Here is a 27,705-nt window from a genome sequence, read left to right as displayed (position 1 = left end):
AGTAACAAGAGTGTACCATCTCTGCACTGACTAAGAGTTAATTATACATGAAAAAAATGACCATTTCAAGACTCTGAAAATGGTCCTAAGGACATACAACAAGAGAAGAAACATTTATTCAAGAAAATCTGCTAATATTTTGCAAGGATAATATGAGTCTGTGGTATATGAAATTAGACCTGCTCTTCTTCCCACATCCTACTCCAACAAGGAAGAAACCTCATTCTACATAAATGCAGCCAAGAACAAAGGGCTCTCTCTTTTTTGCTCACATTTAGATGGCTTTCTTTCTAAACGAAAGGACACCTTTATCATTTCTCTCCTGGCTATTTGTTGCTAAGGTTAATATTCAGGTGAATGCCATGAGAAGCAGGGTCTTCTTCCTTCAGCCAGCACTCACTACTAGAATGCAGGCCCTACCTTGGATCTGATGGTAGTGTGAATACTGGAACTTCAATGGCCCCGACCCTTTGTCCCAAAGAAGCTATACTGAAAGTACCTGAGGTTATTAGACCCATCCAACATTGCTCTGAGCAACTAAATCCAGAAGTGTTATGTGAAAGAAAACTGATGTTATCCCAATCCCAAGTGCTATAAAATAAGACAAGTTCATACAAGAAAGACCTCCTAGTTCTTTATCAGAAGGAACTGACTTTGTTTGCAACAGGACAGTAGGAAGCTCACACCCAAGGGCACACCTGAAAACACTGGAGATTATGGTACAGGTGAGGCTGAAGATCAGCAGATTTACTGGGTGTAGATGGAAAGATTACACAATGACTACTTTTCTAGAAAGAACTGAGGGAAAATGAAATGAACAGGTGAAAGGAGATTGCTTGGAATCAAGACAAATGCCAAATACTTCAGGAACAATTCATTTGAAGGAACCCAAATTTGGTTGGTTTAGTCTGAGGAACAAATCTTACCCAGGCATTGTTTCCAAAATAATAAGGAATAATTAGCAGAATTTAAAGGCAAGTTTGATTGAGGAATAAGATACTTTTTAAAAAAGCCTTATAAAAGTCATTGTCATTCCAGAGTGACTGTAAGCATATCCAAGGCTGTGGCCCTAGAGAACCAACATTAGAGACAACAATAAATGAGGAGAAACTTTACTAAAATACTCCAGTCAGTTGTTAAAACAAATAAATAAGCAACATTAACAAGGTTAGAAAGAGGAGATCAGTACCCAGAGCTGATGCGCATGTTATCTAAAATATTCAGTTTATAATAAAGGACTGAGATGACAACTGGTTAAGAGCTTTGGCCTAGCAAGCCTGAGACCCTAAGTTCAAATCCTAGTACATCCGAAAAAGAGACATGAGAAGAAACTGGAAACTATGACCCATACATTAGCAAGGGAAAAGATAACAGAAGTTGGTTTTGAGATTGACCAGCTAACAGATTTAATAGACAAAACCTTAAAAGTACTCCTTATAGATTTGTTCAAAGAACCAAGTGAAGAAAAAGATGATTAAAAACATAAAGGAAGAACCTATGGGTTTAGGAGAAAATATTTGTAAATTATGTATCTGATAAGGAATTAATATCAAAGCTATGAAAGGAACTGAAATCAATAGCAAGAAAAGAACTACAAATTGAAATAATGTTCCTGAAAAGATATTTCTGTAAACAAGACAGAATCAGAGGGAAACAGAAAAAATACAACAGAGGGACCCATCAGCTGCACTGGACATTGATGAAAATGAACTAAGCAACTCAAGGGCAGTAATGAGAAGGAGGGAATAAGAGGGAAAGAGGGAACGGCTTACACTTACCAAAAGGAAAGAAATGTACATATCACCCAAAGTGGAAAAATAGTTGTATTGTCAAAGCTTATAGAATTCTCAATCTTTATAGACCAAGATAATGACAATTTGCCTTCTGAAGGTTAAAATGTGTTTGTAACTTTAAGTATCACTATCCTACAATACTGTGAATTTATGAAATTTATGTGCTCACTTAATCTCAATAAAATTATTTTAAAAAAACAAACAAGTCATACAAATGGCAATCTGATATTTGAATAAGTGTGTAACATCACTTCATCAGGGAAATGCAAACTAAAACCACACTGAACTATCATCTCACAATTGCTAGAAATAAAAAAAGACAAAAATTAACCAGTTTTGGCAAAGATGTGGATAAAAGAAAAGACTTGTACACTGTTGGCAGAAATGTATAAACGTTATGGAAAACAGTTTGAAGGTTCCTCAAAAATTTATAATAGAACTACCAGATGGTCCATTAATTTCATTCAGGGTATATATTCAAAGGACCTCATATTACTATGTCCAAGAAATAGAAGATATTCAGAAGTTCTTGTATCATCTTTCACAGTAATCATGATATTAAACCTGTGTCCATAATGAATGAGTAAATTAAGAGTCGTATATGTACACACACACACACACACACACACACACACACACACACACACACACACACCACACACACACACACACACACACACACACGAATATTGGCAAAATAAGTAATTTTTCCCATGTTTCTTGGAACATGGATAAACCTGGACAAACTGGATGGACAAATTGGATGATCACATTTGTATGCACAATCTAAGATGTCAATTTATACAAAGAAAGAGTACAACTGTGGTTACAAGAAGCTGGAGCAGTCATGGTGGCCAGAAGATGGAGATAGGATGGTCAAAAGCACAAAGTTTCACTTAGCCAAGTGGAAACTCTTTTGCAGTCTGTTGTACAACCATCCTTACCAAACTTGAAAATAATGGATCATAGATTTTAAACTTCTTGAGAGTAAACTTTTTAAGGTTTATATTTAAAAGATGTGTTGTACTATTACTTAGATTCAGTCGTTCCATAGTATATCAAGACATTGTGTTACATGGCATAAATATATTCAATTTTTATTTGCTAAAAATTGGCAAAAAAGTGATGTCAGGAAAATGAACCCTTAGATGTGTATTTTAATGTTTTTTTCTTTCATGCATGTGTTTCTAACGCATTTATAAGATTATCTCTTTGTTGCTTTGTATGTCCCTCCCCCACAGTATAACCCCTGCTTTCACTATATTTGATGTCAGTATAACTTGTGGAGGAGATGGGGAAAAACCAGTTGTTTAAGGATACAGTTGATTAAGGATAAGGACCTGTTGCAACAATGAGAAGTACAAGTTGTCATGTCCAAAACGAGCTTTACAACGTCGGTTGCGGGGGGGGGGGGGGGGGGAAGGGGGGAGAAGGAGAAGGATTGGGATTGGGGGGGAGGGGGGAGGCTGGGAAGGGATGTGAAGGGTAAACAAAGGAGGAGGCTGCAATGCTTGGTAAGAAATGTACGCATTATCCTGCCCATGTAATTGTAACTCCTCTGTACAGTATGTTCACAAATAAAATTAAATTAAATTTAAAAAAAAAGAAAAAAAATTGGCAAAAAAATTAAAAAATAAAAAGGGTATCGTGAGTATATTGCATCAAATAAAATATTGCATTAGTCAAAAGAAACAGTATTAGAACAAATTAGATATTCTGGACTTACTGAAAAGGCATACTAGTAGATTTAAATTGACAAAAATTAATGAGCTTGATGATACAATAATAGAAATCTTGAAATTCAAAGAAAAGAAAAAGAGAATTAATGAAAACAAAAAATACATGTATAATGTGAAAAGAGAGACAAAGAATAACAAACAGTATGCAAAGAATTAGTAGCTGCAAGACAAACACACTGAAAATTAACCTGCTGGGTACTTACTGAGGCAACACATTTACTGGGATTGAAACCATACAGAGAGACTGGCACAGCCCCTGTGAAAGGATGATACACAAATTCAGGGCTGGTCCTCTACTACTCGAGCCCTATCTTTCAGCTTTTTTGCTGTTGAATTAGAGGTAAAAGTCTTATGGACTTCCTGACTAGCATAGCTTTGAAGTAAGATCCTCAAGAGGAAAGAAAGATGGCCAACAGACACATGAAGAAATGCTCAACCTCTCTAGCCATAAAAGAAATGCAAATCAAAACAACATTGAGATACCACCTCACCCCAGTTAGAATGGCTATAATAAAGAACTCTAATAACAATTGATGCTGGAGGGGATGTGGACAGAAAGGAACCTTACTGCATTGTTAGTTGGAGTGTAAACTTGTTCAACCACTTTGGAAAGCAGTATGGAGGTTCCTCAAAAGACTCCACATAGAGCTCCCCAATGACCCAGCAATCCCACTTTTGGGCATTTACCCAAACTATCACAAACAAGACCATACTAAAACTACCAGCACAACTATGTTTATTGCAGCATTATTTACCATAGCTAAGATATGGAACCAACCCAGATGCCCCTCAGTAAATGAATGGATCAAGAAAATTTGGTATATATTTATAAGATTATTTCTTTGTTGCTTTGTATGTCCCTCCCCTATAGTATAACCCTTGTTTTCACTGTATTTGATGTTGGTATAATTTATGGAGGGGAAGGGAAAAACAAATTGTTCAAATAAGGATACAGGTGGACCCATTGCAACAATGAGATGTACAAGACATTATGTCAAAAAACAAACTTTACAACTTTGGTGAATGGTGTGGGGAGTGGGCTGGGAGATGGGAAGGGTTGGGAAGGGGAAACAAAGGAGGAGGCAACAATGCTTGATAAGAAATATACTCATTACCTTGCCCATGTAATTGTGAGCCCTTTGTTCGGTATTTTCTCAATAAAAAACAGTTACAAAAAGAAAGAAAAACTGACAACATTCATTTCAGCTTTCAAGTTTAGTCAGCTGAAAAAATGAAGTTGAAAACACAATTAATGTAGCTATTGTTTAAATCACAGTTACCATTCTGTTGGTTTATAATTTTAAATGTGTTTGTATTGACTATACATTTTTTTAAATTATATGTTTTGAAATTATATGGAAACAGTATATTTTTTTAAAAGAAAGCTATTTGATCATTGATTAAATTGGGCCTGTGTATGTGTGTGTTATGGTATAACTTGTTAAATAAAAACTGCTTTAAGTAGCAAAAATAAAAGAAGTAAGATCCTCAGATATCAGCCTTTTGAGACACTAGGATTACAGATGTGAGCCACTGGCATCCAGTTTATATAGCTGTATGTTTTAGTGCTTCTATTTTTACCCACATGGGCAAATAGTTTGGGAAAAAATGTAAGCACTTTTTTTTGTCTTAATTAGATGGCAGTATAATGCACATTATAGTAGGTAATAGTTGATATAAATTTTATTTTTTTTATTATACTTTTATATGTAAGTAGTTGTACAAAGGGTTACCATTCAACAAATCAGATTATAAGTACAATGCACCTAGATTAGTATCACCCCTTTCATCATCTTCCCCCATCCCTCCTTGGTTTTCCTTGTTTCATAAGCTATGTATTGAATGTTATAATTGCATTCTTCCCTCCTCCTCCCTTCATTTGTCTTGATCTTTCCCCTGACTTTAAAAAAAATTTATTGTCAATGTGATGTACAGAGGGGTTTCAGTTACATAAGTAAAGTACTGAGTACATTTCTTGTTGAACTTGTTACCACTTCCCTCATTCTTCTCCCTCTTTCCTTCTGCCCAATCCCCCCTCAAGTTGTACAGATTATTGCTAACATATTGTCTTGTGAGTATCGCTATTGCATAGCTTCCCCCTTTGTCCTTTGTCTCACCATTTTTTTGTTCCCTTTCCCTTCCCTAATTCAGATAAACATATATATAATACCCAGGGTACCAAAATCAAATACAGTGACAACTGGGGATTAAACCATGGGGTGGGGGGGGGCGTTAAACACAAAAGAAAAAATAAAGCACAAAATACATTAAAAACAACAGCAAAGAAAAACTTCTCATGTCCATGTCTTGGAGTTCATTAAGATTAGCATTATCCTATATGGTCATATGTAAAAAGCTATTGGGCTATTCTGCTCATCTGCTAAGATTGTCTTAGATGAATACTAATTATTACAAATAAGGGAAACCATGGGACATTTGTTTCTTTGGGTCTGGCTTACTTCACTTAATATGATTTTTTTCAAGTCCTTCCATTTCCTTACAAATGGGGCCAGTGTCATTCTTTCTGATGGAGGCATAGAATTCCATTGTGTAAAGATACCACATTTTCTGGATCCATTCATCTACTGAGGCGCATCTGGGTTGATTCCTTATCTTAACTATCGTGAATAATGCTGCAATAAACATAGTTATGCTGGTAGCTTTAGTATAACCTTGTTTGTGATTGTTTGGATAAATGCCCAAAAGTGGGATTGCTGGGTCATAATTGAGATCTATGGATAGTCTTTTGAAGAACCTCCATATTGCTTTCCAGAGTGGTTGAACAAGTTTACACTCCCAACAGTGCATTAGGGTTCTCTTTTTGCTACATTCCCTCCAGTATCTGTTGTTGTTAAGAGTTTCTGATTATAGCTATTCTAACTGAGGTGAGGTGGAATCTCAATGTTGTTTTGATTTGCATTTCTTTTATGGCCAGAGAAGTTGAGCATTTCTTCATATGTCTATTGGCCATTCTTATTTCCACTTCAGAGAAGTCTCTCTTTAAGTCTTCAGCCCACTTATTAATTGGGCAGTGTTTCTTTGAGGATTTATTTTTGAGAGATTTAATTTTTTAAGTTATAAGTATATGCACAGAAAAGGACATAGCTAGTAGGATCAATAGAAAGCCCACAGATTGGGAGAAAATCTTTAATAGCCATACAATAGATGAAATTTTAAAATCAGCTTTCTAATTGAATTCATGAACCAATGAATCCCCCTAAACCAATACATAGTATACTTATAATGAGAATATTTGATGTATTTGTACAATATGATAAAATTTTAAATTTAAAAATTAAATTAAAAAGTATATGATTTATAACTGTAAAAAATAAGCAAGAAAATAACTTGCCTGTCCAACTCAACAGACATCAAGTAGAATAAACACAGGGAGATGAGTAACTGGATATAAAATTGCAAAAATAAAAAAGCCCAAGACAAGGATAAAATCTAGAAAACAGCATGAGAAAATGAATTTATTGTCTGTAAAATAATCCTAAAATTTAACAGATAGGTTTCATAACAAACATTTGAAGTTCAAAGGAAATAGTCAATCAAACATCGTATGCCCAGCAAAGATATCTTTCAAAACTAAAGTGCAAATAAAACTATTTCTAAACAAATGAAAACAGAAATAATTTGTTTCTGGAAAATACTATCTTATCAGAAGTTATGTGTTATAGGAAATACTAAAGGAAACTTTAAAAAATCAAAACAAGTGACCCCAGATGACAAGTTGAATTCTCATTAACTGACAAAAAATGTACAAAGGTAAGACAATTGGGTCATTATAAGAGAAAGCATAAGCATTGATTGGGGAAATGCTGATGATATATGGAAGAAAAAAGTAAGAATAAAAATGATTTTTTTTGTTGCCAGTCCTGGGGCTTAAACTGAGGGCCCTGGCACTGTCTCTGAGCTTCTTTTGCTCAAGGCTAGCACTCCACCACTTGAGACACAGCAGCACGTCTGGCTTTTTCTGTTTATGTAGTGCTGAGGAATTAAACCCAGGGCTTCATGCATGCTAGGCAAGCACTCTACCACTAAGCCACATTCCCAGCCCTAAAAATGGAATATTTAAGAGACAGGGAAGGGTAGCTCAGTGGTGCTACTTAGAGTACACCAGATCCTGGGTTCAATACATAGTGTAAACAATTAATAAATAAAATTTCATAAACTCATATGTATATGTTTATTAATGTGCTAATAAAATAGAGGAATGCAGATGTATTTTCCAGTAACAACATCAATAAGGTAAGAAGTAGCAAGAGTTAGGATATGAATCCAGATGGCAACTGAAATCATCAGGAACATATATGATAGACAAAAATATTCTATTATTATTCACTTCATGGAAATATCCCTAGTTAATGTAAAGTAGGAATAGAAAAAAATGAACTGACATATAGAAATAAGAAGTAAAAATGGCAGGCATTGCTCTAATTATATTGATAATATTAAGTATGAATGAGCTGAATTATATAATCAAAAACAAAGGTTGTTATACCAGTCTTGTTTTTAAATCTCAATAAGTGGTCACTACAAGAGATATGTTTCAGTTTCAAAGATATATACAGATCAAAAGTAAAAGGATGGTTAATCTTGACTGTCAGCTTGATTGGGTTGAGAAATGTCTAGCTTAGTAAAACACACCTCTGGGAATCTGTGAGAGAATGTTCCCAGATAGGATTAATGAATGTGAATGGAGGGACTCCACAGGGTCAGGAACTAGAAGGAATAAAAGGCTGGGGAGAGAAAGCCAGCTAGCACAGACATTCTTTGTCCCTGCTTCTTGAACTCCATAAAATGCTAAGATTAGCTGTTGGATTCTACCATGCCCTCTCTGCCATGATGGACTGAAACTTCTGAAACTTGAGCCCAAATAAATACTTCCTCCTTTAAGTTGTTTCTGTCAGGTATTTGTTGGAGTGACAGAATATTGTCTAATATAAAAATTGGTACTGAAATCAGAGAAATGATTGGTGTCGAACAGGGAAGTATTGGACTTGTGGTAGTTATTGAAACAATAATTACTCATTTATTTATTTATTCATTCATTTTTGTCAGTTGAGGAGTTTGAACCCATTTGTTCAACTGAGCTATGCTTTCAGTCTGACTTTGGTTGATTATTTTGGAGATGGAGTCTCTCAGAGTTTTCTGCATGTAATGGCTTTGAAACATGGTCTTCTAGAGCATACCTCCTAACTAGATAGGATTATAGGCATGAGCCACTGGACGTAGCATGTACATGTGCCAACACTAGGGCCTAAACTCAGGGCTTTACACTCTCATTTGAATTTTTCCATCATGGACAGACTAAAATAAAAATGCTACATTAAAGAATTTAATTTTATAATGAACTTAAATTTTATAATTGAATTTTGCAAAGAATTTAAATTTTGTACTTTTAAATCTTTTAAAACTTAATCCATCAAAAAGAAAATGATTTAAAATATAATATATACATTACACACACACACACACACACACACACACATACACACACACACACACACACAAAGCTGGGTGCAAATGGCTCACACCTGTAATCCTAGCTATTCAGGAGACTGAGATTTGAGGATCATGGTTTGAAGCTAGCCTGATCAAGACAGTCTGTGTGGATCTTTTTTTTTAATTTTAATTTTTTGTGAACATATTGTACAGAGGGGTTACAATTACATGGGCAAGATAATGAATACATTTCTTATCAAGCATTGCAGCCTCCTCCTTTGTTGGATCTTATGTCCAATTAGCTACCAAAAAAAATCAGAAATGGAACTGTGGCTCAAATGGTAGAGTACTAGCCTTGAGCAAAAGAGCTCAGGGATAGTGCCTATGCCCTGATTTCAAGCCCCAGGACTGGCACACAAGTAAAGGAGAGAACACCAAAATACACAAAGCAAAGGCAGCCAGAAATGAAGAGATTAGATAACCCTATATTCATAATTGGAAAGTTGAATTTACTTTTTCTGTAATGAGTAAGAATAACTATAAGAGGGGAGGGGGAAACAAGGACACTGAGATTTGAGCAAACTGTACAAACCACTTAGTATTAAAAGATATCTTAGAACAGCACATATTCTTCCCAAGAATACTTGGAACAGTTGTCAGTATAGATTATATGATAGTCCATAAAACAAACATCGATAAATTTAAAAGGATATAAACAATATAAAACATGTGTTTTTCTACAAAACAAATGTAATTACACATACATATATGTTATATGTTATACATATATATATATATATTAATTAAGGTTGCCACACTATTGGACAGTGCTCATACTCAGAGTTGGGTTTTCCCTTCCAATAACAGTCTGAAAATTAATCTGAAAAGTTCCTGTAGACATACCCAGAAGAGGATATATCTCAGGTATCCTTAATCCAATAAAGTTGATAATTAAGATTCGTCACTTAAATGTAGAAATTAGATAACACAATTCTAAAGAGCAACTAGAAATTGGAAAATACTTTGGAGTAAATGAAAATGAAGCTATCACATCCCAGAACAGAACAGCGCTTATAGGAAATCTATAACTGGAAGTGCCTATGTGGAGAAAGAAGAATGATTTCAAGTCAGTAATTACCTTACATTTTAAGTCACTGGAAAAAGTAAAAGTAAACAAATTGAAACAAGCACAAGGAAGGAAATAGTAATGTGCAAAAAATTAATGAAATACAGATTATAAAAACAGAACATAAAGTCAGTAATTAAAAGCTGTTTTCTTAAAAGGTCAAGAAAACCAACAAACCTTTAGCAAGAGTGGCCAACAAGGAAAAAGAAAGTTCTCAAGTTATTACAATCAAAGATGAATAAAAGGTTATTGTATTAATCTTATACAATTTATAAAAAATATATTTTATCCAAGTTATGAGGTACAAGATAAGTAGATAAAAATCAATCACATATATCTAAATATTTGCAATGAAAAAATAAAAAAATGTAAGAAAATAATTCCACCTTTAATAAAAGAATTTTTAAAAGTTATTAATTAATATCACAAAAATGCAGATTTCATACTCTAAAAATTTCAAGTCTGTCAGTATAAATTGAAGTTCTAACTAAATTTTAAAATCCTGAATTCACAAGTTGAAAAATGTGACATTATTAAGATGCCAATTCTCCTCTAAATTTATTGCAGCACAATCTTACTTACATCTTTGTAGAAATCAACAAGCTGCTTCCAAAATTTCTATGACACTACAGTCATCCAGAATATCCAAACCAATCTTGTAAAGGAAAAACAACTTAGTAGAACTCATGCTTCATGATTTTACCATGGATTATACAAGAAATGCTCAAAATCATGGTACTGGTATAAAAATAAACATACACATAATGGAAGTATCCAGCACTAAGTGCATAGTAAGACTGGACAGTTTATAACAAGGTTTCCCTGACTATTTACTAGAGAAAGAATAGCCTTTTCAACAAATGGTACTGGGACGCAAATAAAAGAATGACATTGAACTTTTTCTCACATCATGTAAAAAATTGTACTCAGTCTTGAAATGCTGATAACCTAGAATTTGAGTGGTTGAGGCATAGTGTGTCAAATCTGGGATCAGTCTTAGTGAGATATATAGTAATAGAACAAATAAAGCAAAATACAGCAAACACAAGAAGACAAAAATAGTAATGAGACTCCTTATAATTAATATACACTAGTAACAAAAATTAAAAAAGAATTCAAAATGGATCAAAGGCCTAAAGGTGAGAGCTAAGATAAACAAAATCTCTTAAAGACAAAACAGTAAAAAAAAAAAATTTAAAGGAGAGGAGTCAATTTTCCTGATCATGGGTTAAGCAAAACCATACAATCAAGGTATGTGATAGTGCCAACTTTGTTTCTGAAGGTTGATTCGGCCCTCTGTGGTCTTTCATGGTTCCATATGAAATGCAGAATTGTTTTTCTATATCTGTAAAAAGTGCCATGGGAGAAAATTGACAGACACCTAAGTTTCTCTTATCTTGTTCAAAAATCAATTCAAAGTGAAGTTCTTAATAAAAGATCTAAACTTGGAGACTCTAGAGAAAAATAGTGATAGTATTGGAAGATGTAGGTATAGGTAATTATTTTCTGAATAATACCCAAATTGCCCAGCAAATAAGAATAAGAATTGACAAATGGGATTGCATCAAATTAAAAGTCTTCTACACATCACAGGAAATTATTAGAAGATTCAAGAGACAATCATATAATGACCGAAATCTTTGCCAGCCATATAAAGAATAAAGGATTTTTTTTTGTCAGTTGTGGGGGCTGTACTCTGGGCCTGGGCCCTACTGCTTGATCCACAGTGCCACTTCCAGATTTTTACTGCTTATGTGGTATTGAGTAATCAAACCTAGGGTCTCATGCATGCGAGGTAAGACTCTACCACTGAGCCAACTTTCCAGCCCCAAATAAAAGATTTATACTGAGAATAAACAAAGGGCTCAAAATTAAACAACACTCAAAAAAATCCAAAATAGTTCAATAATAAATGGGTAGATGAACAGACAATTTTTGGAAGAAATACAAATGACTTCTACATCTTTATTTATAAAGGATATACAAATCAAAATGACACTGAAATTCCATCTCACCCCAGTCAGAATGGAAATTATCAAGAAAATAAAAAAATATATCACCCTGCACCAGAATCAACTCCAAATGGATCAAAGACCTTGAAATAAAAGTAGACACCCTGAAAACATTACAGGAAGGAACAGGAGAAATTCTAGGTCTCCTTGGCACAGGCCGAAATTAGCTTAATTGAGACCCAGAAACAACAAATCAAAGAAAGGTTGGACAAATGGGATTGCATGAAATTTCATAGCTCCTGCATGGCAAAGGACATAGCTAGCAAGATCAATAGAAAACTCACAGATTGGGGGCTGGGAAGTTGGCTCAGTGGTAGAGTGCTTGCCTTGCATGCCTGAGGCCCTGGGTTCGATTCCTCAGCACCACATAAGCAAAAAGAAAAAAGCCGGAAGTGGTGCTGTGGCTCAAGTGGTAGAGCACTAGCCTTGAGCTGAAGAGCTGCCCAGAGTTCAGGCCCCACAACCGGAACCCCCCCCCCAAAAGAAAGAAAGCTCACAGAGTGGGAGAAGATCTTCACTAGCCATACAACTGACAAGGGTCTCATATCTAAAATATATTTGGAACTCAAAAACTAAATTCCCCAACAACAAATCCTCAAAGAAGCAAATGTCCAATTAATAAGTGGGCTAAAGACTTAAAGAAAAGCTTCTCTGAAGAGAAAAGAAGGATGGCCAATAGACACATGAAGAAATGCTCAACTTCTCTAGCCATAAAAGAAGTGCAAATCAAAACAACATTGAGATTCCACCTCACCCCAATTAGAATGGCTATAATCAAGAACTCTAATAACAACAGATGCTGGAGGGCATGTGGCCCAAACGAAACCGTACTGCATGGTTGGTGGGAGTGTAAACTTGTTCAACCACTTTGGAAGGCAGTACGGAAGTTCCTCAAAAGTCTCCACATAGAGCTCCCCTATGACCCAGCAATCCCACTTTTGGGCATTTACCCAAAAAATCATAAACCAGCACAACTGTGTTTATTGCAGCATTATTTAGCATAGCTAAGATATGGAACCAACCCAGATGCCCCTTAGTAGATGAATGGATCAAGAATATATATATATATATATATATATATATATGTATATATATACATATATATATATACATATATATGTATATATATCACATTTTCTTGATCCATTCATATATATATGTATATATATATATATATATATATATATATACACACACACACACACACACACACAGACACACACACACACACACAATGGAATTCTATGCCTCCATTAGAAAGAATGACATTGCTCCATTTGTTAGGAAATGGAAAGACTTAGAAAAAATATATTAAGTGAAGTAAGCCAGGCCCAAAGAAACATAGGTCCCATGATTTGTACATATGACCATATAAGATAATGTTAAGTGAAATGAGCCCCAGTTATGGACACAACTGTTTTCTTTTCTTGCTCGCTATTGTTTCTAACGTATTTATAATGTACTATGTGATTTTAAAAAAAAATTCTTTGGTATGTTCCTCCCCCACAGTTTTCACTGTATTTGATGTCTGTGCCCTGCATCTTGTATATTCATTTTTCTAATTTGGGGAGGAGAAGGTAAAAAACAAACTGCTTAAATAAGGATACATGTTGACCCATTGTAACAATGAGATGTACAAGACATGATGTTGAAAACAAACTTTACAACTTCAAGGGGGTGAGGGGTGGGAGAGGAGGGAGAGTAGTTAGTTAGGGAGGTGGGGAGGGATGGGAAGGGATGGTAGGGGGAAAACAAAGGAGGAGGCAACAATGCTTGACAGGAAATATACTCATTACCTTACTCATGTAACTGTAACCTCTCTGTACAGTATTTTTATAATAAAAAAGATATTTAAAAAGAAAACAAACAACATAAGATGATGAGGATGTAGGGGTAGGGTTGGAGGGACAGAACCTTCTTAAGTTATTAATGGAGATCTAAATAAGTGTAACCACTATAGAAATCAGTATGGAAGTTCATCTATAAATAAAAACATGATCTGGAGAAAAACAAAGTGCTCTGGGGTTTTACCAGACATTACAATGAAAAAAATTGATCCTTTGTGGTAGTATGGATATTTTAATAATATTAAGTCAGTCAATTTATGAACACAGACTTTTTTATTTAGGTCATCTTTCATCAAATTTTACAATATGTGATCACTCATCTCCTTTTACATTTAAAATATACTATGATTGTAAGAAATTAAATAAATAGATCTACCATGTGATCCCCAAATTTAATTATGTAGTATTTATCCAAAATAATTGAAATCTTGAGATGATATAAGTACATTGTAATATTGTTCATAAGAGCCAAGACTTAATAATTGACCAAAATACCCATCGACAGATGAATGTAAAGAAAATTTTATACACACACACACACACAATGATTTACTATTCAATCTTTAAGTAGCAGAGAATTATGTAAGATGAACTAATATTGTTGAGCCTGGAATATATGAAGATAAAAACCGCAGTGGCTTCAAGTTCCACCAATTCCAATTATGTGGAATTGTCAGAGAATCTAAAAATCTAGATTTTTGTACGAAATGTCTTGGTTTTTGAATGTTAATGAACTTAACAACATACACATGTGTTGGCTGTGACCTAACACCTAGCAGTTTTTGACCCCTAAACATTCTATCTGTGAATGGGGGAGATATTACAAAAAAAACATTTAAGACCTGAAATCTATAAAGGAGACACAAGTACAAGTAGGACTTTTCATTTTTCCCTTTTCATCCAACAAGTCATTTCAGTCTCAGAGTATGTGAAATAATGACAGAGTTTCATTATTCTAGAACACCAATGCTTGTTGTAACAGGTATTTGGGAGGTAGAAAGTGCTAAATACTAAAGCAGAGACAAATCAATCTGTCATATAGTCCTTCATTGTATGGAATTCTATATATTTAAGGGTGTTTGGACCACCAACTAAAGGTTGATTTTATAAACTCATGAAAGGTCCATATCCTTTTTGAACTAGAAAAAAGCTTCTTTGGACCCATTTCAGTAAAAGAAATGCTTCTGGATTGTAATAAATTTCTATTTTGTACAATGCTTTACTAAGTCAATCCATTTATGGCCTCTAAAGCCTTCTTCAATGGCTTCCACGTCCATTCCTTTGAATACACAGTTTTCCTGAATTGGTCAAAAATATTGTTGATCAGGATTTTGCAGTAAATAGTGTAGAGATTGTTCCCTGAGTAACAGTGAGTAATTGTTTCAACACCAGGCATTCAACATTATTACACGAGAAGCAGAGTCACAGCAAGATGTATTTTGCTTGCACCTGCAGTCAGGTAGCTCTTGCTCACAGATGACAAGAGAATGTTGTAAAGAAATGGGTAAAACAATACATATCAAACTGAATTGATTGTTTTCAACAAATGCAGATAAATATAAAAATAATCAACACAGGATCTTTTAACTTTAAACAGACAACCTATTACATATCAACGGAGAAGAGAGGAGAACGTATTAACATGTGTATTATACACAGCTCTCAATGAAGAGCAGAATAGGAGCCTAACGGAATGTGGCAAGTGAAGTGTATTGACCTGCTATTCTCCACAGTACACTTTCTCTCAGATGTTCTAGTGGTACCACATGAAACACAGAGAAGTTGTGGGCAAAAATGACAAATAAACATCTATGTACAAGAAAGATATTTGTATTCTACTTTATTGGTGTATTTATGAGTCTGCATGGTTCCAATCAAACTAAATTGATTTAGCTCCCCATAAGGTAACAATAAGTGCTCTTTTTTGTAATATATTTTTATTGTAAAGTTACTGTAGTGAGGGGTTACAGCTAAATGAGTAAGGTAATGAGTCCATTTCCTATCTAGCATTGTTACCCCATCCCTTGTTTTTTCCCCTACTATCCCTTCCCTATCCACCTCCCCAACTCCTCCCTCCCCTGCCCCCCAAAGTTGTAAAGTGTGTTTTCAACATGGTATCTTGTACATCTCATTGTTACAATGGGTCAACCTGTATCTTTATTTCAACTTTTTGTTATTTCCCTTCACCTCCCCAAGATAGAAAAGTGTATATACAAGATTCAGGGCACCAGAATTAAATACAGTGAAAACAGGGCTTATACCATGGGAGAAGAACATACAAAAGAAACAAAAAAATCACATAGTACATTATAAGCACACTAAAAATAACAGGGACAAATAAAACCTCTTGTGTCCCTATCTTGGGGTTCATTTCGCTTAGCATCATCTTATATAGTCATATGTACATAGCTTTTACATAGAGTTCCCTATGACCCAGCAATCCCACTTCACAAACAAGGCCAGACTAAAGCTACCAGCTACAACTATGTTTATCACAATAGCTAAGACATAGAACCAACCCAGATGACCCTCAGTAGATGAGTGGATCAAGAAAATGTGATTATATATATATATATATATATATATATATATATATATATATATATATATATATATATAACAGAATTCTATGCCTCCATCAGAAAGAATAACATTGCCCCATTTGTTAGGAAATGGAAAGACTTGGAAAAAATTATATTAAGAGAAGTAAGCCAGGCCCAAAGAAATATAGGTCCCATGGTTTCCCTTATTTGCAATAACTAGTATATGTCTAGGACAATAAGTGCTCTTACATAATGGGTTTTTGTTTTTACTTTTTAATACTTGTTATATATCTTAGGCTGTCCTCAAACTCACAATCCTTCTGGAGTAATAGTCATATACCACCACTCCCAGTTGATAATGTGAATTACCAAGAATATCAGTACAAAGGCACTGAGATCAGTCTGATAATTTAAAATTATCTTAACAGCAGAAAATGTTAAGCTATTCTTATAAAAATATTATCAATAATGAAAAAAACTTCAAGCAAGAAATGAACAAATCATAAAGTGAATACAGTGAATAAAGGAAAGAAGGAAGAAGGGAATATACAGTATTACTTATATAGAAAAGCAAGTCAATGTTTCATTGTTCCTTTGAAGTCAGTTTAGAACTTTTTGATAAATTGGGCATATTTCCTGCAACTACTTAGTTAAATAGATTGCTATTGTAAATGAAAACAATAATTGAGCTTCCTAAGACAACATAAGATGACTTCTCTAGTATGTATGGTTCTAAAAGTTTAGGACATTGCTGGATATTATTCCCTGATATGCTACAAACGTGAATGAACTAGTGAATTGCCAATGCAAATACACTAAGGCCTTGACTAACTTGCCAAAAGTTAAGACATGCTAATAAAACTTGTAATATCTAAGAGAACATGGTTCAAAAGAATTAACTTAGTGCTTTGTTTATGTCTTCACCAAATATGGTGAATGTTCCTGGGAATAGTCTAGAAAATGAGAGAAACTCTGAAACAGAAATACAGTTTTATGCCCTTCATGTATTTCAAATGATGAAAATAATTTCCTCTCTAATTTTCACATTCATAGACACCTCATTGAGGACAGGTAAGCCCAGCCTGCAGAGTAACATCTGTTATTCATATATCTACTTATTCACAAGTTACTGTTTACTAAATTTATTCAACCACCCTTCCCATGCCCGATGAGACAAAAACTCTTTATCCGAGGGGTGATCCACTTCAGCATTTTTAAAAAAAACAATGCACCATTTTACTTCAGAGAAATTACAGGTTTGGTTTAATGACAAAAGAAGTACTTTATGACACTATTTGAACAGTACCACCAGTTGAAACTTGTAATGTTATTGCTCCACACTCTTCAGGCTCTTCTGAATTTAAGATTTAAACTCTCTCCTAATCACATGAGAAGTGGTATGAGATCTGCCAAGAATTTCACGACAAGATAGTTTGCCCTGAAACGCAGACATTTCTGGGTTCTGCTTCAAGGGAGAAACAGCTCACCACTCAATCACTTTGTGTCAACAAGATGGAATGTGCCTGATTTCCCTTTGCAGCACACACTGGAACAAAAACCACAAAAGGATGACTGCTGGATGTGGGTAATTACTTGGGAGGAATGGCCACATCCTTGCAGTGTGCATGGATGGGAAACAGCTGTCCAATGTAGAGCTGCTGGAAGAAGTTTGAGTGGCTACTTTTATTTGCTTTTGGTTGGATAGCTAGAGGAAGGGTTGAAATCCCATTTTTCCCTAACAAAAACCATGTATATGCAAGAGATTTTCTAGTTAGGATAACTCCAAAGAAAAAGAGCACCAACTGGGATCCCTGGTTGGCCCTGGAAAAGTGGTATTCACCATAAATCTACAGCTATCCTGGTGATTACTGCCTTGGAATTTCGACTATTCTGTCACAGGATGGGATGCTGTCTGTGGTTTGTCCTCTTGTTCAATCTGTTTAGCCTGCTTCACCAGCTGGCTCAGCAAACGTAAACGCCACTAATTTTAAGGGAAATGACTATAAGGTGTTTCTCTAGCACACAGTGGACAATTTCATGGGAAACAGAGAAGAGATAAGGAAAAATGATAGACCCAATCACAATGGTTGAAAAAAAGGGGGATACAACAAACTATCTTAAATAAATGAATAAATAGATAGAAAAAACTGATTCCACTAACTCTTCTTTCAGGTCTCTTATGGAATAGAAATAAGAGAGATGAAACTCCAAACATAATGTTGATCTATTTCTCTCCTGTCTATTTTTGATCTTCTTTCATGATTCACCTTGTCAAATTCCAAGGACTCCTTTTCTTTTTAATTCAGACAAGAGAAAGATTTAATCATGTTCCCATATTTTTGAGCATTTTTAAATGATAGCTGAGTTGTGAGGCATTCCCGAGATTTTCAGCATCATTGTACTGAAAGCACATAACATGTTTTCTACCTGTCGATGTAAATTATTGCCGGCATGTAGAACTCCAGGAACAATTTGGCTTCCCGCCCACACAAATGACTTCTCATCGTTCCCATTTCAATTTAATGCCAGTGTGTGCTGTAAGATGTATGTTCAACCCTACAAATGAGTTGCATGTGCATTTCAATTTCAGAAAACCTGGACTGAATTTTAAAGGAAGACATTTGGGATCTATTGTATTAAAGGTGGTTGTTAGCAAGGCACATTCTAAATGCACTGTATCAAAATAATGCTGAAACTTCGGTACTACAGTGAATTTTTAGAAAAGAAAGGGGAGAAAAGATAAAAGATGCCTTTAGGTTTTGAACTTGTTTTTCCAAAGAACTAAGGGATGTGTTGCGAATTATTTTTGTTGTTACCATACTTCCCCCTTGTAATTTGTCATCCAAGCTGGAAGAAAGATGATGTGTTGAATAGATAGCTAAGGATTCAGAATGTATTTGTAATACAGACAGAATCTACACCAAGCACAAACCAGAACAATACTTCTAAACTTTTGTGAGATTCTGTTACTGGATAGAGATGTATATGAAATATATTACAATATATTCCAAATTCAACCAATTAGATACTTCCAAAGAATTTTTTAATATGACAAGAAGTGTTTACTTCTGCACATGCTTTTTAATTAAAAAAAGTCAAGGAACATTGAACAGCAAACAAAAGAAATGTCAAAATTACACAATTTCCTATAAAAAGGGCATTCACATGTAGGATAAATTGGGAAATATAGTGTTCTGAAGTGAAGCAAGGAACATTTCCCATTGTTTTACATTATATAACAAAAATAGTAAGAACACAGTAATCAAGTGATCAAAGTAGAGCAATGTGAGAATTCACATACTTTCCTTCACTACTTCCCCATGCCTTTTCTGTAAAACCATCATCCACTTTGGCCACATTAGCACTCAGGAAAGCAGTATGACATGTTATGTCTATTCAGGCCACACATATTTTAGTGGCCTTTCTCACTAAGTTGTACAACAGAACCAACAAAATGAAAATGACTTTAAGTTGATTTTTAATGTATAAAATTGAAATTGGGGGAAAAGGGTTGATATCACATAATTCATCCTTATCCGTAATTATATTTCTTTACTATAGAACACTAAAGTTTGGTTGGTTGCCCAGAACTCAACAAACCATCATTGAATCCTGGTTATAAGTTGTCTACTCTCTATGATTCTATTTGATTAGTCAGAAAGAATCAGTTGTTCTGAATTATACTAAAGCTTTATGGGTAAAGAAAAGGACATAGAGAAAATCATAACTTCTGGCTCTTGTTTATAATCTATAATGATTTTGTTCTTCTAACTCAGAACTTAGGTCATTTGTTTTTACTTTTTATATACTGGCATTAGCTTTTATTATTTGTCTTGTGGCCCAAGTTGCATGGCAAGTTTTTTTTTAAAGATAAGGACTTTTTTTTTTAATCATTACATGTCTCATATACATGTCCAGGCATATATTTGGCTTTCACTATCACTGTTCATACAGAGTTTTTGAGTTAAATCCTTTGTTATTGGGATCAGTGATCACTCTCTGGCTATCAATTATGTTCATATAACTATAGAACTGAAAATTACATCCCATACAATCAGCCTTCTTCCTTCACAGACAAGAAAATCAAGACTTAGAGACATTAAATATTTAGCCCAAAGTCGAATGGAAGATTCACAGCTTTCAAAAATCAGTAAAGAATTCATCTTATATTTGAGTAAACTCTGGCCCAGGCACCTGGTGGTTTTTGGCAGCCTGTCTTTACAAGGATCCTAACTGATGAATGAACATTTAGGGTTTGTTTACTCATCAGTGAACATAAGGTAAACTAATTTCTAAGCATAAATTGTAGAAACCAAACACGTTGGTGGATATAGAGAAGGAAGATCAGTAGCTGAAGTGGAGAGGCCAACTTTTCTAACCAAGTGTCTCTGTAAGGGTTTAGCAAACTACCTAAGGATAATTTAATTACTTTATTCACCCATGCATGTTCACATATGTGAACACAGCAATACATCTGGCAGCGCGCTTCTAAAGAGTTTTAAAAGAGTCATCAAATCGCTAAAACACAACTGTCAGGATTTTTCAGGTTAGAGTTTCACAGAAATGGCAATGGATATGTTGCAAAAACTCTCACTTTTTCTTGGTATTTCACAGATTTGTGGAATCAATTGATGTGTAAGTTAGTAAAAAAAAAAATCTGCATAAGAACTTCTGAACTAAAAAAAAAAAGAACAAATTTAGAGCAGCAGAAGCAATTTATACTACCCTGAGATTATTGCTTTTTCTAAATGGTTGCAATCTTCTTGATGTATCATTAAATAAATCTAGAAACAGAATTTGAGCCTGGAATTCTCTTGTTAAAGAAATTTTAAATTTTATTGTGAAAGTGATGTACAGAGGAGTTGCAGTTGCGTAAGTCAAGTTCATAAGCACATTTCCTGTTGAACACTGTCACCCCTTACCTTGTTCTCTCCAGTTTTTCCCCTCTTTACCTCTACTCCCCACAAAAGTTGTATAGTTCATTTCTAACATAGTGTCTTGTGAGTTTCACTGCTGAATTGGTTCACCCCTTTGGAATTCTTTCTTAATAAGTTTTCCATGAGAAAGCAAAGCAGTAAGAAAGTAGCTATAGAAAGCAAATTAAGATGAAAAGAATTTTTATGAAATAACATTAATCACTTTTATTTTGGCAATATGTATACATGATTGATAGTCCACATTTTTTATAATTCAGTTATATCATGATGTGCTTTATTGAGGTAAGAACTTCCAATTTTTTATAGCTTTTCTCTATTTACAACCATAACTTGATACACACCTTCTGACTGTGCACATTGGATATTTTGTCATGATTTTTGTTTCTGTAAAAAGAGAATTAGAATTAGAATTGGTCAGTCTGTGAAAACAAGTGAGGGTAGAATTTTTCTTTCCAAATTAGAAAAATAAGAATATATTTTCCTCCTACTAATGTTCTTTTTTTATCAAGTTATACTTTATAATAAAACCATAACCTTTATACTATATTTATAATTTAATGCTTTGAAATGATCACACCATGTAATCTATAACTCATAAAATTCTTGTTCACACCAGTTGGTGGACTAAATGCTTTTCTAATAATAAATTTATGTTTCCTTTATAGCATTATATCCATGTTATGATATAATATTTATTCTTTATTTGGTATAAATTTGTTCAGCGTATTTTTAAGATTAATTCACTCTCGCAGATATCACACTTATTTTTTATATTGTAAGTACTATTTCTTTGAGTCAACATACCATATTTAATGTGTATGCATTATTATTTTGATGGTTGTTTGAGTTATGTACAGTTTGTGGCAATTATTTTTAAATATCTACCACCAGTATTCTTCTGTGGGTCTTTTTATAAATATGTATTTATGTCTTTCTGATCATATATTGACAACTTGCTTTGTACCAGTACCATATTGTTTCCCTTATTTCCCTTCCTCACCAAAATCTGCTAGTACAAGTCACATTTTTTAACCATTCTAGTAGATATGAAATGGTATCTCATGATCTGTGTGTGTGTGTTTGTGTGTATGTGTGTGTGCTTATGTGTTTGTGTGTGTGTGTGTGTGTGTGTGTGTGCGCGCGCGCGCGCGTGAACTCAGGGTTTTGGGATCTTGCTAAGCTTTTTCCATCTCAAGACTAGTACTCTACTACTTGAGCCATGCCACTAGTTCTGGCCTTTCACTGGTTAAGGAGATAAGAGTCTCTTGGGCTGAAGTCATTCAGGTTAACTTCAAACTGCAATCCTCAGATCTAGCTAGCTGAGTAGATAGGATAAGAGACACGAGGGTCAGGCGCTTAATGGTATCTCATGATTTTAATTACAGTTGCCTGATGCACTGTTCTGTATACTTAATGGCTATTTATAAGTTATTTTGTTGCTTAATGCCTTCACAAGTAGTCTATATTGGAGATAATTTAATCTATTATTGAGAAGTATGTATATTCTATAGTGATTGGATATTGTATTCTATAAATACTAATAAGAAAAACTTGGTTGGTAGTTTTCCAAAGCTTCTACATTTTTTACTGAATTTTGTTCCATCTATTTATGTTATCATTCATGGAGGAAATGGTTCTAATGAATCTAGCAGGTTATTTCTTTGTAGATCATGTCCTTGGTATTGTACCTAAAAAGTCATTGAACTAGCTGATATGAAGTGTCCCACAAAAGGCTCACGTGTGAAAGCTGGGTTCCCAAATGATGGATCCAATCAAGGTAACTGGAACATGAGAGTCATGACCTAACCAACACAATCCTTTGATGGATTCATAACTTGAAAGCACTGTTGGGAGAGTGGAACCTTCAGTAGTGGAGCCTCATTGGAGGAAATAGGTCACGGAGGTATGATCTGAGGAAAAATAATATTGTGTCCAGATAGCCTTTGTCACTCTTTTACTTTTTCTTCCTGACTGCCAGGAGGTGCGCACTTTACTCCATCTTATTTTCCCATCATAGTGTTTTGCCTTCACCACACACCCAGAAACAATGCTGTCAACATTGGAGATGTTGGAGCCACAACATTTGTAACTGTGAGCTAAAAATGAAGTTTTCATACAAACACTGTTCAGTTTATGTGTTTATATATTGTCCACACATGGTTTGATAAAATACAAGAAACTATTTCAATTTATTTGTTTATGTTAAGACTTGCTGCTTTCATAGGCTGCTGAAATGTATGTGCATTCTGAATCTGTTATATGGAATATGCTGTACATGCTTGTTCAGTTTATTTTATTTAGAGTATTGATTAATTTTGGAATTTCTTTGATTGGGGGGGATCTGGATGGCCTATCTATTGATGAAAGTAGGGTATTAAAGTCATTATCATTTACTGTGTTGGGATCTACCTGTGCTTTTATGTGCAATAGTGACTATTTGGTTCTTGATATTGGGTGTGCAAGTATTCAATGCATATATGATTGCAATGATTATATCCTCCTGCCCCTTTTATTAATATGAAGTGACCTTCTTTGCATCCTTTAATGTTATCTTTTGTGTGTGTGTGAAAATGCCATACAGAGGAGTTACAATTACATGGGCAAGATAACGAGCACATTTCTTATCAAGCATTGTTGCCTCCTCTTTGTTTCCCCTTACCGTCCCTTCCCATACTCCCCACACCTCCCTCTACCCAATCCTCCCCACCCCCACCAAAGTTGTAAAGATCGATTTTCGACATACGACTTGTACATCTCATTGTTGCTCACTGCATCCCTAGTTAAAATATTTGTTTTTGCCCTTCCCCTCCACAAATTATAACAACATCAAATACAGTGAAAGTAGGGGTTATACTGTGGGGGAGGGACATACAAAGCAACATAAAAATCATCTTATAGAAATGTACTCATTATCTTGCCCATGTAATTGTAACCCCTCTGTAAATTATGTTCACAATAAAAAAAAATAAAAAAAGATAATAAAAATTAAAACACATGTATGTGCATATATGTGAATGTGAATGTAAAAAAAAAGAAATCATCTTATAAATATGTTAGAAACAATTGCATGAAAGAAATAAAAATCATTTGAGTACTTATCTTGGGGTTCATTTCACCTAACATCAACTTATCTGACCATTTCTGCTTGACTCAGACATATACTAGTTATTGCAAATAAGGTAAATCATGGGACCTATGCTTCTTTGGCCAGGCTTACTTCACTTAATATAATTTTTTCCAAGTCTTTAATGTTATCTTGAAGTCTGCTTTGGTAGATGTGAATATAGCCACCTCTTCTTCCTTTGAGGCTCCATTTGTTTACAATGTATTGGTCCATTCTTTTGCATTAAACCTGTGTTTCTCTTTGCCAGTGAGGTGTTTCTTGTAGACAAGTGACTATTGTCTTTTAATACAATATGCAACTTTATATCATTGGATTAGGGTATTGAAAGTGTGTGGCAATTCCTGCCCTTTGTTGTTACAATGTTGTTTGTTGTTCTGTTTGCATATCTACTTCTGTAATGAGATTTACTCTTCTCAGTACTTTCCTGGCTCCATTTATCTTCCTCTTATCTGTGTAAGATTCCTTAAAGTATGTTCTGTATGGCTATCTTAATGCTAATTAATTTTTAATGCTCATCAATAAATAAAATTTTGTTTATCACGGAAAGATTTTATTTAGCCTTCAATTATGGAGGATAACTTTGTTTGGGTACACATCTAGATGGGCAATTATTTAATTTCAGGGAATTTTTTTATTATTGGCAATTATTTATTTATTTCATTCCATGCTTTTCTTGTTTTTAAGTTTCTATTGGAAGTTTCTTTGAGAACTTTTTTAGTTTCTGTTCTTCTGCTGAATTTGCCTTTATAAACTTTAGGGCTTTCAATATTCTTTCCTACTGTATACCTAATGTTTTAAGTACAACACAAGGAAGTCCTGCTCTTATCTTTTCTGTTTGTTTCTCCAAAAGCCTTCTGTAATTGGATGGTGGTCTAATTCCAAAGATTTGGGGATTTTTCAGAAATTATTTTATTGCATTCATTTTCTATAACTTTAGCTTGCTCCTTTTTTCCTACTTCTATGCTCACTGTCCATAGGCTTAGTGTGTTATTCATAGATCTGGTCTGCTATGTTTGTACTTCCTTTAGTTTTTCCTTTTAATTTCCTGTATGTTTCCATCCATCTGCCTTGTCTTCACACCCTGATATTCTGTCTTTAACTTTACCCCAACTATTGGTGAGATTTACAAGGGAGTTTTTTTATTTGATTCATTGATTTTTCTCATTTCCAAGATTTCAATTTTATTTGTTTTATAATTTCTAGATCCATAACTAGTTGTAAAATGGTGAGAAGAATGACAGTATGAAAAACTTAATAATTAATTTTTGGACTCTTTTGCCTCAATTACAGAGGCAATTATTTTGTAATATACTTTTTTTTAAATACGTTCAACTTCACAATAACTTTCTTCAGGGCAAAAATCACATTTATTATGTCATTGTACATAGTGCAGATACAGTAGGTGGTAAGTAATTGATGACAGTTGCTGAGTTTCCCCTTTACATTTTAAAATGTATATAAATAATCATCTTTATCTTTATTTCCAGATAGTCTCTCATGAAATAAGCTCTGGTATATGTTTGAAGACATTCCCAATTATAAGAATTAAAACAAATAATAAAAATATTCACTGTTTTTTCTTATACAAATTTTATTGTGCTCTTGATGGTAAAATACTTCCATCTTTCAATAAATATATGGGATTTTAGTTGTTAAACTGGACCTGTTTGGGATAAACATGTTCTGATCTCTAAAACCTGTCTGAAATACCACATTTTCTTTCTCATAACATGCCATCTAATAAATGATATTTCATCCATTTAGGACTGCTGATTTGTACTTTATCTCATAAAATTTTGCATAAATTATTTAAACTTTGACGTAATAAAGACAATATTAAGATTAAAAGGATTTACTATTGAGTTAAAACCTTGATTTACCCTGATTTCAGCCTGGTTTTTTTAATTACATTTCAGGACATATTGAAATGTTGAAAACCTAAATCAAGGTAATGCTGCAAACTCACATGTTCCACGAAACTGTGACTAGACAAATTACATTGAGGTTGTATTGCTTACACTTTTGAAATTTTTATGAGATGCTTATTTGGGTAGAAAATACTTCTAAATATATGAAAAACTGGTTAATTGGAATTATTTTACTGGAAAGCTTTGGTATCCAGTAGTCCAGTCTTAGACCTAACTCTGAGTCACCATGCAGTCATGATGGGGTAACCTGTTACCTTACTATGACAACTTGTCCCTAACATGGTAGAGAATGCACATTTCTTTTGGCTGAAAATTACTCTGAGAACTCTCCTACTCCAACCTTGGAACAAGCCAAGAAATGCATCTTTTGAAGAAAAAAAATTCTTTACCATTCTTATTTGGGACAGTTCAGATCTGACATTTCTAAAGGAACAACCTGAGGGCTTTCCTCCACTTTTTAATGGTTACTTGCCTCATATATTTATCTGTAATTAAATCAGTTCAGTGTAACTAAAGAACAGATACTGATCAAGATTATGGCTTTAGTGTGAAGGCCAGATAGAACCTTTTCAAGCTGTAGACATTTCAGAGCTATACAATCTTTTACCCTCACTTTAAGTTTTCCCAACTTTGGGTACTTGCTTGATTTCTTTGTTTCTTAATTCTTTAATTTCCCAAAGGAGCGGCCAACTTCAAAAGTCTTTGAAAAAAGTTATGCATAGGTTTTTAAATATATCTTGTATAGAGAAGTTTAAATTGACTGAATTTTAATGAAATGGATTGGCTTAATATCAGCGCCATAAAATTTAGTTAACCTCAAAGTCACTAAATCCAATGCATAAAAGGAGTTAGCATAATTCTACATAAAAATTGTGTTTTACACCTCATTAGATTTCATTGATCTCGATCATAGTTACATATATGCTACAGATTAGCTCAAACAGGATTTATACTTTTAGATGATTCCAGTTTTATATTCCTTAGACTCTAGAATATTTTTATAATTATTTGCCTCCTGATAGATTAAAAATCATTGTTCATTAAAGAGATTTAATATCACTGTACTTTTGAAGAGATTAGGTTCTCTGTGAGAGAGAGGAAAAAATGTGTGATTAAAGAATAAAAGCTTATCACTATACTTGAAATGTAATCGTGTGTACAGAGTAGCGAGGCATAAGAACCTGAGACTAATGAATGTGCCCCTA

This window comes from Dipodomys merriami, unplaced genomic scaffold (genome assembly GCF_024711535.1).
Source record: "Dipodomys merriami isolate MVZ:Mamm:240054 unplaced genomic scaffold, mDipMer1.0.p SCAF_1, whole genome shotgun sequence".
In the NCBI taxonomy this organism is placed as follows: domain Eukaryota; kingdom Metazoa; phylum Chordata; class Mammalia; order Rodentia; family Heteromyidae; genus Dipodomys; species Dipodomys merriami.
The sequence above is the reverse complement of the archived record's forward strand: the minus strand, read 5'-3'. Positions refer to the sequence as shown.